Below are 11,382 nucleotides of genomic sequence, written 5' to 3'. Positions count from 1 at the left end.
ACTAATTATTTGTATTCAGGGCTTATCTAGTTGTCTTAAGCATGGTTCTAATCCCCTCAGTTGTCCAAACTGACACTGGTCACCGGAATAGTGAAATATACCAGGCTATGCAAATAGGGGTGTTACATAGGGAGAGGGAGTGATGCCGAGAAAAATGGGAATGAGGGTGGTTGTGAACAGTAATTACGGAAGTGGGAGATAGGAAAATGGGTAGTGCAAAAATTTTGATTTGCACAGGATGTGCGAATTTGTGCATAAGGGGAAAATGGGTGTGCATAAGTTATGCAGGTTCTTATGCAAGTTTTGGCAAGAATAGGAAGTCTGAAAAGTTGGTTGTGCAAAAGTGCATAACTTATTCACTCTCTTATGCAAGTTTTGGTAGAAATGAAAATCCCGGAAAATTTGGTTATGCAATAGTGCATAAGTTGTGCACTTGGTTATGCAGAATTTGGCAGAAATAAAAATGTAGGATTTGAAGTTATGCAAAAGTGCATAAATTATGCACCTACTTATGCAAGTTTCGGCAAAAATGAAAATTGGCAAAAATTTAGTTATGCAGGATTGCATAAGTTATGCACGCCCTTATGCAGATTTCGGTAAGAAATGAAATGGCAAAAATTTGGTTATGCAGCATTGCATAAGTTATGCAAGAGCTTATGCAGGTTTCGGCAAAAAAGAAAAATAACAAAAAAATGAGACCTGAAAGCTGCATAAGTTATGCAATTATTTATGCACATTTCAACAAGATTCAGATTACAATAAAAAATGTTTTGCAAATTTGAAAAATACACTGGAATGAAGAAATGTAACCCTGTGAAGCATAAATCATGAAAAATTATCATAAAAAACACATCAATATGTGCAGAATCCATCACAAATTGCACCATACAAGCTTGTAAAAGTAAGTTATGCATAAGAGACATATGTGAATTATGCCATTTCAACTCAAACCCTACAAATTAACATTTAGCACATTAAAGCTCAATAAAAATCTGCACAAAGTTGCACTTATCCACAAAAGAAAATAGATTCTCCAAGTTATGCCAAGAAAATGCAGCATGTGCACATTGAATCACACAACCCAATTAAGTCCAAAACTACTAAAATGACCCACTTACCATCATATTAACATGATAAGCACAATTACATAAAAGATACACACCCAACCTCAACAAAGAAGCAAATACCATATGCTGCAGACCCTTTTTGCTGAAATTTTTTTTTTTTTTTTGCATAAGCCAAGTAGGTGTCCTGCACAAAAAACAATAAAAATAAACGAATCTTGGGAGAGTTAATGGATAAAATATCAGGTTAAGAGTAACTCCCTAGCAGTGCAACAACCTTCATCCATTGAAATACATCTACAAAAGACAAAATTCAACAATGTCAAAAATTGAATTTGGGGAGATTTAAGACAAAAAAAAAAGTAATGCAAATAAAAGCAAAATAAAAGAACTTAGGGTGCCTCCCAAGAGAACTAATTTATAGTCCTTAGCTAGACTCTTCATGTTTCATGGTGGCTGGAATTGGAATTTATTGCCTCTGTTTCCAATAGGTGCTTCAATGAATCTATACTTCATTTTCTTTCCATCACATGAGAAGATCCTTGTTGCTTTATCTAAAAATCCTACCCTTTCTTTCTTAATGACCTTTGGTGCATCTTTTTCTTTGAGATATGGTTGCTTTACTTCACTTTTCTCCACTTGCTCAACTTGAAAGATTGGTGCCACAGGACAAGGTGGATTACTATTCAAATGTTGTGCAAATGCAGCCTCTTTTGGATTTTCATCATTGATACTCCCTTCATGGACAAGACAACTTTCAAGAGAAGCCTTCGGATAGCTCTTTCTAAAATGCACTTTTACTAACTCATCAACTATATCAATTGTCAAACAAGAGTCTACATCTTCATGTTGCTTCTTCTTATCATTGCTAATGTTGAAGACTAAATGATCCTCTTCGACTCTGAGAGTAAGTTTTTCACCTTTCACGTCAATCAAAGCACCAGCTGTAGCTAGAAAAGGCCTCCCTAAAATGATTGGCATATGAGAATCCTCTTCCATGTCCAAAATGACAAAGTCAACTGGGATGTAGAATTTTCCAACCTTCAGTGGTACATTCTCCAAGATCCCTTCTAGATACTTAATTGATCTGTCTGCAACTGAAGAGAAATGTGGGTTGGCTTAAGATCTCCCATGTTGAGCTTCTCATAGATGGAGAGGGGCATAAGGCTTACACTAGCCCCTAAATCACATAAAGCTTTTGTAGAACATGATTCCCTAATGTGGCATGGAATTGAAAAACTCCCTGGATCCTTGAGCTTTGGAGGAAGTTTCCTTTGGAGGATAGCACTGCATTCCTTAGTTAAGGCTATAGTCTCATAATCTTCAAGTCTCCTCTTATTTGAGAGAATTTCTTTCAGAAACTTAGCATAAGAAGGCATTTGGGAAAGAGCATCGATAAAAAGGTACATTTATATATAGCTTCTTCAAAACCTCTAAGAACTTCCCAAATTGCTTATCAAGCTTGGCTTTTTGAAATCTGTGTGGAAAGGGAAGCTGTGGCTTGTAAGGCTCTAGAGGTATGTATTTCTCTTCTTTCTCTTCAACCTCCTCTTTACCTTTTTCTGCACTCTCTTTTTCACTCTCTTGTTTTTCATCTCCCTCAACATCTTTCTCATTTTCTCTCTTCTCAACTTTTTCACTCTTCTCATTATGCATTATTTTACCACTCCTCAGTGTGATGGCATGACACTGCTCCCTTGGATTTTCTGTTTGACTAAGAAGTTTCCCCATAGATTTGGTACTTGATGAGCATGCTTGTTGTGCAATCTGATTTTCTAGCATCCTATTGTGTGTTTGCATTTGTTCTAGCCTTGCTTTCATCTCTCTCATTTATTCATCATGCTTAGTTTGGTTAGTAAGAATCTGTTGTAATAAAGCTTCTGTGGTGCAACTTTGTTCTTGCTGTTTTGGTGAAGGTGTAGGATTCATGTTTCTCTACTGAAAATTAGGCAATGGTTGCCTATTTTGCTGATATGGAATTCCTTGTTGCTGTTGTGGTTGAATATTCTGATTTAGGACTTGACTTTGCTAATTTCCCCATGAAATGTTGGGATGATTCCTCCAAGTTGGATTATAAGTTTGAGAGTAAGGTTTCCCCATTTGTTTGTTTCCATAATTACCAACATATGCAGCTTGCTCTCCATAGTCTACTCCACAGCTGGTAGTTCCTTCTGCATAAGCAACTTGTTGTGAACTTCCAGATGATGATGATGAACTCACCAACATACTTAAATCTTCCATCTTCTTAGCCAGAACATTTGTAAGTGCATCAAACTTTGCATTAATCATGTTGAATGAATCAAGGTCATACATTCCAGCAGCTTGCCTCTTTTGAGTTGGAGCTGGTCCTCTTGGACTACTCCAAAGGTGAGTATTCTTTGCAATTTTCTCCAATAGCTCATAAGCTTCATCTTCATGCTTCATAATAAATTCTCCTCCTGTTTGAGCATCAATAATCCCTCTAATTGCAGGAGTAACATTGGTGTAAAAATTCTAGTTTATCATCCATTTTGGAATGGCATGATGTGGACATTGTCTCTCTAATTTCTTCCATCTCATCCATGATTCATAGAGAGTTTCATCTTCTCTTAGTCTGAAAGCTGTCATTTGATTCCTCAATTCTTGAGTTTTTCCAGGTGGAAAATATTGTGCAAGAAATGCATCAGTGAGTTGCTCCCAATTTGTAATGGAGTTGTAAGGTAAAGAATCAAGCCAATCCAATGCTCTATCCTTCAAAGAGAATGGGAATAGCTTCAATCTTGCTGCATCATCAGATACTCCAGGTTGTTTTTGCATATCACAAATCATAGCAAACTTCTTCAGATGTGTTTGTGGATTTTCGGAAGGATGTCCACGAAATTGGGAATTTTGAATCATTTGAAGAACTCTAAAATCCATCTTGCAACTATTTGCATCAATTCTTGGTCTTGCTATGCTCTCTCTAAAATCATCAAAACGAGGAAATGCATGATCCATCATACTTTCCCTAGGCACATTAGCATTTACAACTTCTTCACCTTAGGTTGCATTTTCATTCTTTCGATCATTTCCAGCATTACCACCACCAATTCTAATTCTTTCATCAGCCATGTCTACTTCAATTTCAGTTGCCCTCAAGGATTCTTTCCTTTTTCTAGTTTCTTTCTTGTTGGCTCTACAAAATTTCTCAATTTCAGGATTAAACAATAAGGATGTGCCACTTGTGCTTCTAGCTCTTCTCATAAAAGATTAAGAGTACCTAAAAAGAACAAACAAACCCAAAAAATGAAAAGATAACAAAAGTAAAAAAAAATAATAAAAAAAAAACTATAAACAACTAAAATAATCAAGAATTCAATCTTAAACAAATAACTTCCCGGCAACGGCGCGAAAAACTTGATGTGTCCCAACCGCAAGTGCACGGGTCGTTCAAGTAGTATAGAAAAAAAAGATATCATTCCCATGAAGAGTTGTGTTTTCAATTGAATTTTTTATGTAAAATAAAATATGTTAAAATTGTATTTTAATCAAATTAATAAAAGAAATTTAGGAATTTGAAGCATAAGGTATGAAAATGCAAAACTAAATTCAAATAATGAGTAATTTAATAATTTACAAAATAAAGAAATTGATAATATTAATAATGAAAATTAACAAAATGAGATTAAACTAAACACTCAAAAGTAAAATTCCAAGCAATAATTGATAAAAGACGATTCTGGAGTTAAGGGTTCATATTTAAGTCATTTTGGGATTTTCCCTAGCTAGCCCAATCCATGAAATTTATGGGTTTAAAGGAGATTAATTATAAAATCCTTTGAAAACTCTTTCGAGTGAGACAAAGAGTGCCTTAATTAACTTAATCCTACTTTCGTGGAGTTAAAATTAATCAAGACCCATTAGGTTCTTTAATCAATCTATTAAAACCCTCTTAACCCTTAGTCTATTTCTAGATCTAAGTTAATTAAGTCCAATTTCTTGATTAACTATCACTTGGTTTTCTCCTTTCGGTGCTTCAACCAAGGATTAAGAACATAACTTAATGGAGCCCCTCATTAAGCATGTGAATAAGCACACAAGAAATGGATTAAACCTTATAAATTTCATTAAATTGGGACTAACCCAGTTCAAATCCACAAAAATAACTAAAATATTACATCCCTTACTCCAGAATCAAAGAAAATTACTCACAATCCATGTTTAACACAAAAAATTCTAAGTAAAAGAGGAAATAAATCATGAAAATAAACTAAAACTAAAGAAACCCGATAGGAGAAATGTAGAAAATGGTGCAGAAAAGAAGAATAAGCTAGATTCTGCTCCCCAAGGATGGAAGTCGACTGGACCTCTGTTTTTCTGCCCCTTTTTATGTCTTCCTCTCTTTTTTTTTTTTTTTTTAAATGAGATAAGGGCCTATTTATATCTTTTTCTGACAAGTAGCCCTAAAATGGTGTGTTTGAGGTGTAGTTTTCATGAGGGAATCTTCTGCCAGCTCATTATGAAGACTCTATAAAATTGCATAACTGGACTGCATAAGTTATGCAGTCCCTTATGCAGTTTTCGGTAGGTTTTTGGGCCCTCTGTGTGAAGATGCACAAGCAAGGAATAAGTCTGCATAAGTCATGCAGTGACTTATGCAGATTTCGGTAGGAATGGAAAAATTGCTTCTTCTCCTTGTGCAGAACTGCACAACTTACGCTGCAAGTTATGCACAATTTGGCCACTGTATTCTTCAACTTTCAAGCTTTGTTTTTGACATCTTTGGCTATAGGAATCACTCCTCAGTAGCATAATTTCTTTTTAACCCCTCAAAAACACCATTTACCTATAAAACAAAGTAAAAATTACAATTTAATCCAAAAATTGACAATTATGAAAAACTATCTAAATAATGAATAAAATTAGCTAAAAGTGACCAACAAATAAATAAAATGGCCATGAAATTAAACCTAAATGACTATGAAAAATGCATGTATCAGGAATTGACATTGAATTGAATTGTATTGCGATTTTATGCTCACAAAAAGGACAATGAAATTTATGATGTTTCTTTCTATCTCACTACAAATGCTTAACATGTTATTACCTGTCCCTCATTTGTTAAGGAGACATTGGAGTTCGCTTTGTTTTGATTACCATGGTATGTGCACATGCTTAGATCTTCCTCTTATCAAAGGTTAGATCTAAGTTTAACTTGGCCCTTTTCGGAAGTAATTTATTGTGTAGATGTAATGTGCACGACGATTCGATCTCCTCGACCATAGGGAGTGAGAATTACTTCAAAGATGGCCCTTATGGATTAGACTTGCATAGAGTTAATGAGATTAAGAATGGTTTTTTGGAAAATATGCAATGGTGATTTTTAAAATGAGAATTGTACATAATTGATTTTAGTGAAATTTTCTCTTTAGTTCCATAAATTGATAGAATTATTTTAAATGTTCTGTTATAATTGCTAAATTGAATTTCTTGATCAATATCATTTAAATACTTGATTTGTATCATTGAAAATATTGATTTTGATTTCATGAATTTCAAAATGTTCAAATTCTTTGCTATAATATTGTCAATGTATATTGTATTACCTTTTAAATTATTATTGTGCACCACTGAGTTCACTACTCAGCAATAGCTTTGTATGCTGTCGCAGCTGAAAAGAATATAGAACAGTTGAGTAAGATTCCTTGAAGACACATTGGGACTAGCTCTGGGTATATCATAGGTATACCTTAGTGTATCAGATTTTGATGTATTCATGTAATTATATGTATGTAACTTTATTTGAACAGTTGTACAAAAACTCTTATAAAATATTTTGGTATGTAATTAAATGCAAATTATTCAATGTAAATTTGAGATTTTATTTACCTGTATAGTTTTGTAATATTTATTTTATTACTTTAATGAATGAATTGTTTCCTCTATGATGAGTTTGACTTAAAAATTGAATGGAGTTGCTTGTATTTATTGGGAGATGAAAGTGATTTGTATTGGAGTTGTGGTTGAGAAAGAAATATTAGAAGTGTTTTTCTTTTCAGGTTTTGAAGAACTGTTTTCTAAAAATACAGCTGGCACTCTACTAAAATTTTTACAAAATTTGTGGAAACCTAAAAATTATCAAATATTGAGATATGGTTTTAACTTCAATTAAGTTTTTAATACCCATCAAAAGTGCTCACCATCTTTAAAAGAAAATAGAATTGCTTTAAAATCCCTTGTAGTATATTTAATGGGTTACTGGTAGGCAAAGTACGGTAATTCATTAGGTGTACTACGGGAGCATGTTATGCCTTTCAGAGGGGTAAGGTATGACATGAAAACACTTAAATAATTTTTTTATCACCACGCAAAACTTAAAAATGAATTTTGTTTTGTTAAAATCCCCTGTAGTATATTTAATAGATTATCGGTAGGAGAAGTTCGGTAATTTATTAAGTATACTATGGGATCATCTCATATCTTATAGAGGACTAAGGTGTGACATGCTTTAGTGGTATCAGAGTGAGTTTCTAATGTAAGTTTTGAACTATGAATTTGAAATACTTTTCAATAAGTACAACTGCTCAAATGTTTGATACATATAGTACATTTACATTATGAACTTAAACTGACGAGGAGAAATCTCCTTGTGTTAGTTGTTCAAGAGACAGAAAATCCTGTGAATAGATATGGAAGAGAAGAATAAGACAGTAGAACAGTTAGTTACTGCTGAAATACAAGGTGAGGCCCCAGCTCCTCAGAGTGTCGGAGGCCCAGCTGTACTAATTCCACCTATGCAGATTTCTGCACAAATGGCCCAATAGATGGCTATATTCTTTCAATAAATGGATGACAATATATCAGCCCAAGCCCAAGTACAAACCCAACTCCCACAAAAGCAGCATGAAAAGGGGAAGGGTGTGAAGCCTGCTGGCTAGAATTCAGGCAGTAGCTTGGGGAAGAGAAAAGATTTTGGGGCACCTCGAGCTCATAGGTATGGTAGAGACAGACCAACAGCACAGAGGCCAACCAAAACTAAAAAGCAAATGACTAGAGGAGCATTATCAGCTCATACTTGTAAGATATGTGGTAAACTACATGAGGATACTGCTATAAGGCCACTGGAGCCTGTTACAATTGTGGTGGAATTGGCCATTTTACCCGAGATTGTACTAGAGTACGTCGACCCATGCCACATACTACACCAGAGGGATCAGTCCAAGGTTCTGGTTCCAGAGGTTCACAGACAGTCAATAGAGGTAGAGGCAGAGGTAGAGGCAACATTTTGGCAGCCATGGCACAATGAACCAACCCGAGCAGAGAGGTGCACTAACCAGGGTGTACACTATGCGCCAGAGGGAAGAGGCAAAGACCTCAAATGTAGTTGTTAGTACGTTCTCAAATTTTGAACATAATGTTTATGTGTTGTTTGATTCTAGCTCTATTTATTGGCATGTTAGTGCTATAATTATATGTTTTAGTGCTATTCCCTTGTATGGAAATAAATGTTGATGTAGTGGTGACTAGTCTTTTAGGATAAGTGTTATGGTGATAAATGTGATTAGAATCAGTTTTGAAAGAGTCTGTTAGTGAAATATATTTTTCTAGAATACAATAAATTCTGGAGTTAATTAGTGCGCCTGTTTAGTGCAAGGTAAGAGGACTTAAAGGTGAGTTATGGCAAAATCACTTCCCTAGAAGAGGGCAAAGATATTACTGTTAGTAGTTGTCAGTGGATACCACAATTAGAATAAGTTTAGGCTATTAGTGGATTCGAGAAGGATAAGATATAGGAAAATCTGGTTTATTGGGATATACCGTAGTAACTATGTAATGTGCTTAATGTTTGTGCTATAAGCTGTAGATTACATTATCGACTTGGGATTATTCTATAGAGCTACATACTTCCCTTGTGGTACACCAAGATGAGGATGGTTGCAAATGGCTTCTGCTTTGGTACAGTTATGCTAGAACAAGTTCTATTACTAGAAATGAGTTTGAAAATCCTAATTATGGATTTAAAACGCTAGAGATAGAATATCGAAAGGTCACAATTGTAAGGTAGCTAGAGTCAATGACTCAGTTACCCTAGCATGAGCTAAAATACATTAGAAATTGCTATAAAACAAGAGATTTTAGTATAGTCATAAATTGAAGGTAACACCTATAGAGTGAGGTCATCTGATCTCTGATATGGGGTCTTATAGTTGTTTTGGCATTGTAATGTACCTTTTGCCTAAAGTTTAGTGAAAAATAGCATCTTATTTGTTTAGCAATAAGGCACAAGGTATGATTTTGTTTCCCTGAAGGAGATAGGATGCTATGAAATGATGATCTAATTGGGACTATAATGTGATAGGAAATAGTTGGCTCATGTATTCCTTTGGAAAAGCACAAATTTTCACTGTGAGGATCATAAGGATCATATCATGAAGGATGCAGAGCTTTTGAATGGCAAGGGAAAAAGGAGAGTCCTGTATACTCCCTTCTTAAGGTATTAGAAGGTAGTTTATAGTTTAGTAGAAGAGAGGACAATGATTACAAATCAGTGAAAAATACGTCATAGAAAATTGGTAGATAAAAGAAGATATAGAAATAAAAATTTTAATAGTTGGTTTAAATGTAATAAAGAGATACCACAAATATTAGTAGAAGTACTGGCTAGAGTGGTCAGAGGACTAATCCAGAGTAATATTGAAGTGTAGATGACTTATTAGAGACAGTAAAAGGGTACAAGCTTTTGCCACGACAGTCAAGTAAAACAAAAAAAAAAAAATAAATAAATAAAAAAAAAAGAGAATAAGACTAAAGAATAAAGTAGCTAAAGTTGAGTTGTGGGGGACATAAAGAAGTTAATTAAGGAACAAATTGAAAAGCCCATGTGACGCCCCTTACCCGTTTACTGTATAGCCGAGCAAGATGTGCCACGTTCGGTGCCGGAGCACCCTATCTTGTCTTGTCATGTACATTATTAATTTAATGTCCATTTTTTAGTATTATCTCATGTATGAAAATTTTTTTTCCCATTTTATTTTTATGGAGACCCGGACGGAGCCTTCTTTGTTTTATTACCATATGGCAGTTTCCATTATTCACCGGTTAAAAATAATTCATATTCAATTCAATTCATTTTCTTAACTGCCATGTCATTCACCAATGCTCATATAAAGTTCAAGAAAGTAATATATTTCATTCATCTAAAAATTCATATACACAATAATTTACAATTTATCTACAACACAAAATGATTTACATTTTGAACTTAGATATAATGAACAAAAAGATAAAAAACTAGATATACATGGGCCCTACCCAAAACTGATTGCAGAAGTGACTAGCAGATCTACACAAATCTCTGTTAGAGCACTAATGCTGAGGCTGCTGCTACTGCTGCTGCGACTGATCTCCAGTACCTACGGGATGGAAAACCAATGCGCTAAACGAATTGCTTAGTGATGCATAAATTAAAATAAAAATAGTAGAATAATTAAAATAACTATTCTAAGTATAATTTTCATGAATTTTGAGTTATTGACGTATTAATTAAACTTTGGAACAATTTAAAGTTATCGGGATCTTTTTTATTTACTTATTCCCTATTCAGTCTTGTTTAATCCATATCAGTGCCTAAGTAATCTATAACAGACTGTAAAGGCTAGATACACAGGAATATACTAGTTAGACAGCTATATGTCTAACATGTATGCATCTGTCATGTCTGGCACAAAGCCAGTGAGTAGGCATAACAGCCAAAAATTAAAAAAGGCATAATGGCCAATGGGCAGGCATAAAGCCTGTTGAACAACCATATCAGACAAATATTATCTATTAATGATTATTCATATAGGTAGTACTACTATATATAGTCCCTAATTGGTATACCAATTGATCCAAGCTATATACATAAGTCTAGGTATACTTTGGGCAAATTAGTATTATTAATTACTTTATAAAAATTTTATGTCAATTCGTAGTGGGAAGTAGGTCCCACATACATTCTCATGTAATTTATGCATTTGGTAATTCAAGTAGGTAATTTACATATCATGTATTAAACAATTTCTTGAACCTTTCTTTAGGTTTAGATTTAGTATTTTGAATTTACCTAGCAAATTGGTCAAGATATGGCCACTATTTGGCCACACTTCCTTCATGGAAGTTGCCCTTCTATGTCTTGCCTTTGTTTTTCTTTTTGAATCATGCCATTTGGAGTTTTAGAACTCAAGTTATGGTCAAATAACCAAAACTGGTTCATTGCCTCATTCTGGTTCTAGAACTAGGCAGATTCTGGAGTCCAAATTTGTCTAATCATTTGGGCATGTTACAGCCACTTTTAAGCCTAATATTCTTCATAGGAGTT

At 34.3% G+C, this 11,382-nt stretch overlaps 1 non-coding gene across 1 annotated transcript; it reads left to right on the top strand.

Moving 5' to 3' along the window:
• The first annotated feature begins 3,579 nt into the window (after positions 1 to 3,579).
• On the top strand, positions 3,580 to 3,686 carry LOC131179633 (small nucleolar RNA R71). The gene has a single exon (XR_009148523.1). It is a non-coding gene; the product is annotated as a small nucleolar RNA R71 (small nucleolar RNA).
• The last annotated feature ends 7,696 nt before the right edge of the window (positions 3,687 to 11,382 follow it).

The sequence above is a fragment of the Hevea brasiliensis genome, chromosome 4, assembly GCF_030052815.1.
Source record: "Hevea brasiliensis isolate MT/VB/25A 57/8 chromosome 4, ASM3005281v1, whole genome shotgun sequence".
Taxonomy (NCBI): domain Eukaryota; kingdom Viridiplantae; phylum Streptophyta; class Magnoliopsida; order Malpighiales; family Euphorbiaceae; genus Hevea; species Hevea brasiliensis.
This window is presented reverse-complemented; position numbering and strand designations above follow the sequence as displayed.